Below are 6,318 nucleotides of genomic sequence, written 5' to 3' on the forward strand. Positions count from 1 at the left end.
TTAAGGATTCAGTCAACAAAGTAGGCTACACAAGTACATTTTGTAAGTAATCTGGGATGATTTGAGAAATCCCTGGAACACCTCTGCTTGCCTTAAGCAAATTGATGCAGTCATATTTGAATGGAATGCAGTAGATGCAGCTGCATGTACGAGGGGTTTTTTGTTTTTTTTATGATCTGAGTACATGTGAATATGATCCTTGAGAATTTAATATTTTTCATAGGCATTTTACTTAACAGACATGTTGTTTCACTTGTCAGAGCTCATAAGAGAACTTGCTGCTTGTGGGTATGATGTGAGTGAGGAAGTGTTGGGAAGACAGACTCATCTTCCCTGAGTAGTGGTTTGTTGCTGCCAGTTTGTGCCATTGGATCCTTCTGGAATCAGGATTTTCGAGGGAAGAGGTGACTTAGCTTACTATGTGGCAATGATGGGTTGATGTTAATGTTTGGTACTAGGAAATGACATCACAGACAATATTTCTAGATCACAGCCAAATATGCAGTCAAATATGTTCAGGTTGGCACCCACAATCAATAGCAACTGGTGAAAAACCTTCAGTGGGAAAGAATGGGACTATTTGTGCATATGTATTCTCTGTGGGGATGTTAAATCTTTGAGAAAGTTAATCTTGATAAGTCCTTCAGGTTTTGCTGTTCAGGAAATGCAAGCAAAATTCAATTAATATGTTAGGCTATGTGTTTACGGGACAATGCAGTGCACGAGGTTAGAGATGCTGAGCTTGCCATATACTCGAGATTGTATAGATGGATAGACATTAGGTCATGTGTCACTAGTTTGAGGATCTTTGCACAGTATCGTGCAGAGTCAACAGACTGGAAAGGGAGGTCAGGCAGAGTGCCAGCATGCAGCTTCAAAACAGTGAACCTGAAGATTCTTGCTCAGGTGCTGCTTAAATCCCAAAGGCCCCTTGCAGGCTTACTTGAAAGCTCCCAAGCTGCGTGTCTACTTAGAAGGAGGCTCTTTGCTTTGTAAGAGGGAGTCCTTGGTTCCCTCTCCTCCTCCATTCAAGGCTGTTACTGTGTTTTACATTAAACAGTCACTGGATAAAATACAGGACTAAAGACAAAAGTGCACAACCTTCCAAGTAAAAGCTTACGCTGGTATAATGGTTTGTGCAGCTGCATGACCTCAAAGTTTATAGCACTTTTTCCTCCTGTAGTTAACTGTAACAAATGTTAACATGACGCAAATCTACCCTGATACAAAAGTAAGGACTAGCATTTTGACTTGAAGCTGGCAGAGTAATCAAGTAGGTTTTATTTTATTAAGCTGAGCTGCCCCAGAATCTAGAAAAAAAATCTAATAAAAAGGCAAAAGGCACAGAAGGTAAGATTTTATTTGGTATGAATAAAATACACAATGAAGTAAAGCAATGCTGATAATTTAATTTACTGAGGACCACTGTGTAGGTCATTCGTGGTTTAATTTTCACATACTAATCATAAATTCACTGGCATTGCCTCTGTGTGTCTCATTATTATATCATAATATCTGCTAAATTAATTTCCCGTCCTTCTCTATTTTAAAGTTAATCCCCTATCTATAGAAACCATGTTTATATTACATACACACATACAATTCATCGCTCTTTTAAATATATAGCATGCATGTTTATAGTATATGTATTCAAATAAAACTTAATATTTATAAATCCTAAAATAACTCAAGCTGTTTTACAACATTGCCTTAAACTATTAGAACCATATAGTAAAGATCATGCTAACTAATCATGAGCTAACTAACATACTCTAAAAGACTACCAGTGAGAGAGCAAATTACCTTGATCTGTAATGTTCAGTGCTAACTTGAATAACAATCTGCCCAAAGCTACAGGCAGTACTGTGTCCCGAGTGCATATTAATAGCTACAGATCCCATGCTAGCTGCTGGAAATAGGCAATAGCTGTCATGGCAACTCTGGAACGTCTAATATATTATTAAATGTTTATATTGCAGTGGCATACAGAGACTCAGACAATGGAAAGACACTGCCTTTCCAGATGTCTCTAGATGTTTACGTTCCAAGGGGACAGAAGGTGCACAAATGCTGTGTGAATATAATGCCAGTATTGAATTGAATTTTACTTGCTATAAGAGTAAAGATATAAACAAATAGATTAAAATAAAATATATTGTGCACTAAAGCAGTATTAGTGTACTGCAGGTATTTTAAGAAGATAAGAGAGCAAAGCTGCAAAATCAGGTTTAGTTTATTCAAAGTTTCTGCGTACTTATTCCAGCAAGAGTTATAATCACTTGGTTGTGTCAAAATTAAGTCCTAATATAGTAAGGCACAGCTCTGGAAAACTAAGATTTACAGCTCTGAATGTCTGCTTACATCTGTGGTGAATATGTTCTGTTGCTCTTGTATTATCTTAGCAAATAATGACTGTCGGATCCTGAGAACTTACCATCGTACCATTAGTTCAGCATTAGTTCATACACAGGGTGTGATGTATATGAAGCATCATATGGTTCCTCTTCTCTGAACTCAACAGGACATTCCTTCTCCTGCAGCCCTCTGTATGGCCATTGTTTGTAGTGAGTCATGAACGCAAGAAGTTAATGGGCTGGATTAAAACACAACCTCAGCACATTATGCCAGTGCCTGCCCCTCTGTTTTTCCACTGCTTAGTGTACTTCTTGAGATACATTCTTCGATACATGGGGGAATTCTTGAGACCAACATCTCTATTATATTTAGGCTCATGAATTTTCGTTGTTCAGGCCTGTGACATGTTTATATTTTTTATCTTTCTCTCATCCACTCCTTTCTCTGCTGTCTATGTCTCTTGGTGGGAGTCAGGTGGGCTGCCTTGTCCCCCTCCACAGCACAGGGTCTGCATTGCAAGGCCAGGTGAGAGTTTTTGTCTATGCAGACCTTTGCTGTTGCATGCAGCTAGCACATCGTCTGTGCCCATTGCCAACATCATCTTTCTCTTGAACACTCAAAGCTAGAAATAAGCGTGTGGTGTAGGCTAGAAATGAGCATGTGGTTTAGGTTGGTGTCAGAGGAGGTATTTGTAGATAGTTTTGCATCTGATAACTATTATCAGAGGAAAATGAATTTGATCACTCAGGCAGAGTCCTTTCTAGTATTAAATTCTAGCTGGGGAACTACTTTACCTTGGGTTTTCATTTACATCTGAGGCCCATAATCTGATACAAAAATGGTTGGTTTTTTTTAGATCAGTGCATAGCCATGCTGTCTGAATTACACTTCTGTATAAAAATCGGTTCCTATGGATCTGACTGCAGGACAAGTGGCACAGACTGTAAACACTAAGGAAAAGGGAGCCACTTTGTCTCAGTTCTGTCATGTACCTGTATAAATAAATATCACTAATGCTGGGGAGGGAGCTGGAACTCCCAAAGAACCTGAGAAGTCAAAGAAAGGCCAAGAAGAAACCTCCTCGTTATGCATTTGTATTTTTTATAATAGGAAAGAAAACGTAAAAGCAGACAGGAATTTTGTGGGATTTCTTTTGTTCTTTAAAGTTTAACCAAAAAGAGAGTGGAGCTTAAAAGCACTTTTTCAGTGGACAAACGTCACTCAATCCTTTGCCTATTCTTGTAAATGTAATTGTTAGTTTGCATGTGAGATGGCTGTTGGTTATAATTCAGAGAGAAAACAATGAAATGTTTTCTCTTAGTTTTCATTTCTCTGTTTCATGCCATATAGGAACTACCCTTCTTGCTTAGCACATAGGTATTGATTTTGATCAACTGCAGAAGAGGTGGAGCTGAGTTTTAGCAAGAGGCCTCTGAACAATGTCAAAATAGCATGTTAAGCAGCCATGCCAGAAAACTGCAGGTAAGCCTTTTGACAAGAAAACAGTTAATTTACTCCTGCAATGGACAAGGCTGATGTGAACAAAACTTGGTTAATGGTTGGCAACATCAATTCTTAACCCTCATGTTTCTTGTTTCAGAAATACCAGTGGGAAGGCAAAAGGCATTGAGAGAGGGGGATTAAAATAAGGTGTACTATTATGGCCTAAATGTGTTCCTCACTGGAGATGAGTGACCTGTTTCTATTTCACTTAACTGCTTTACTGTAAAAATAAAGGCAGTATTTGCAGAGAGGTTTACCATAGCTCTTTAAAATTTTATGACTGCCCATGCAGACCTTGTTATGCATTCACAGGATTAATGGATCAGCAACAGGGATGTTCTTGGCATTTTGTAGCCTGACCTTTTGACTGTTATAGTTGTGTAAGAATAAAGAAAAATTGTAACAACATAGCAGATTGCCATGTTTTGCATAAGTGTGCTTCCATTATTCTTCTTTTTAAATTCCATTTAAAGATTAAAGGTGAAACTGACTGCTCAGGGGATATTCCTAGCAGTCAATCACACAGTGGCCTTTGGCTTTTCGGTTATTGTAGAGTGTGGAGCTTTCTACTGATAATTTACTCTTTTGACTTTCACTGCATACAGAGAAACAGTATAACATTTACAGATACCTGGCCACTACTATTCATAGTAACCATGAGTCCCTGATTTGTGAAGCATTATAATATCTCATTTCAAAGCCCGTGACTTTACATAAAACCTTATTATTTTTTATTTCATGTTCATACATAAAAAAATCCTGAAATTTCTATAGAGTGGTAGAACTTAAAATGTGCCACTATTTACCTTAGTCCATGTGTTGATTGTAGCCACCAGGTAGCCCTTACTCTGCTTGTTCAGTGAAGTACATTTATCTTGACTGTAACCCTACTCTGTTTCTTCAAAGCAACCAGTGTTTCCAGCAGTCTTCTGCTTTCATTTTGTTCCGCAGACTGAAATTAACAGACTGAAAACAGAATTACAAATTCAAAAAAGGAAAATGTGAAAGCAGTAACCGCTCATTTGTCCAAGGTTTTACTTTTCTTTTTCCTATAAGAGCCCACCTGCTTACTTTTGTAGGTAAAATTATCTTTCCCAGCTTTTTACTCTTAAACCTACAGAGCAGGTTGAGACCTAAGGGGAAGACCAAGCATCCTATCTTGCTTCCCCAGCTTACAGAGATGTTAACAAAGCCTGAGCTGTGGAGTCTTCCTTATTAGTAGTAATGCAGATGCAGTAAGAACCCAACTTAGGCAGCAGACTGAGCTTACAGGGCTGGCAGTGTAAGCAAAAAAAACAAAAAACGTTTGAAACAGAACCCAAAGTAAAAACTGAACAACGGTGACAGTTTCTAAACAAGTTGTCATGTGAGGCAAATTTAACAGCAAACACTTCACTGACCATACAAAATTAGTGTGCCAAAGGCAAGGACAGTAGCCTACCAGATTGTTGTGGCAGAGAAGAAGGAGGAGAGAGTATATATCACACAAGTGCTATTCCGCTGGCATCACACTCAAATTCATTCAAAAAATCAGTAAGAATCATCCCAACGGTTGCGGTGCATGTTTGCCTGCTGTCAAAACTCAGATCTAGAAAACAGAGAATTACATTTCAAAATCAGATTTTTACATTCATTCTAGTACAGAGATGGCCTGACATTCAGTGAGAGTGAGTTTCCTGATGTTCCACTGAATTATGTTCTCGATTCAAACACTGTCCTTATTTTAGAGAAACATGTTATTTTTCTTCTATTCATGGCTCCTTCTTTTTACTTCACGTCTCTTCAGAGCTCTTTTTCTTCAGACCATCAGGCAACAAAACCCTTTGCCTTTTCCCTGTTGTGGTACTGTGCCAGCATGTCAGTACTTTGTTATACAAATTCTTTCTGCATCTATGAACCATTCCCTGCACAGTTTCAAGAAGGAAAGGGCAGTTGTGACCAGGGTCTCAAGATCAGCAGCCCAGGGAACACAGGCTAAAGAAGTGTCTGTGGGTTGTGCAGAAACCCTGCATTCTCCTGCCGCAGCTTTGTCCATCAAGCACCAGTCAACTTTGTAAGACTGTTTTTGTTTTGTCTCCACGAGACCAGGGTCAAAGGTGGCATTAGAATTTGTTGAAACACAGGAGTTTTGGTTCTCCCTTTAGAATAACTGATCTATCTTTTCATTAAAAGAGCTCCATAATGCCATACGTTCCCCAAGCCATTTTAGATAGCAAAGCTTTTATAAAAAGCATTCAAACAGAAGGAATTCAGTGGGAAGCAAGAATACACATGCTAAGTATTTGTGTAATTAATGTAAAATCAGGACACCCAAATTTGCTGACAAGCTGATTTAACTTCCAGTAGAGGATATAATCTCTACCAACAGGGTATACCTACAGCAAAATTCATTTATGTGAAGCAAAATAACAATAGCTCAAAGCCACTCAGAAATTTAGTGCTTATTCAGACAGGCCTTTG

This window comes from Accipiter gentilis, chromosome Z (assembly GCF_929443795.1).
Source record: "Accipiter gentilis chromosome Z, bAccGen1.1, whole genome shotgun sequence".
NCBI classification, from domain to species: domain Eukaryota; kingdom Metazoa; phylum Chordata; class Aves; order Accipitriformes; family Accipitridae; genus Astur; species Astur gentilis.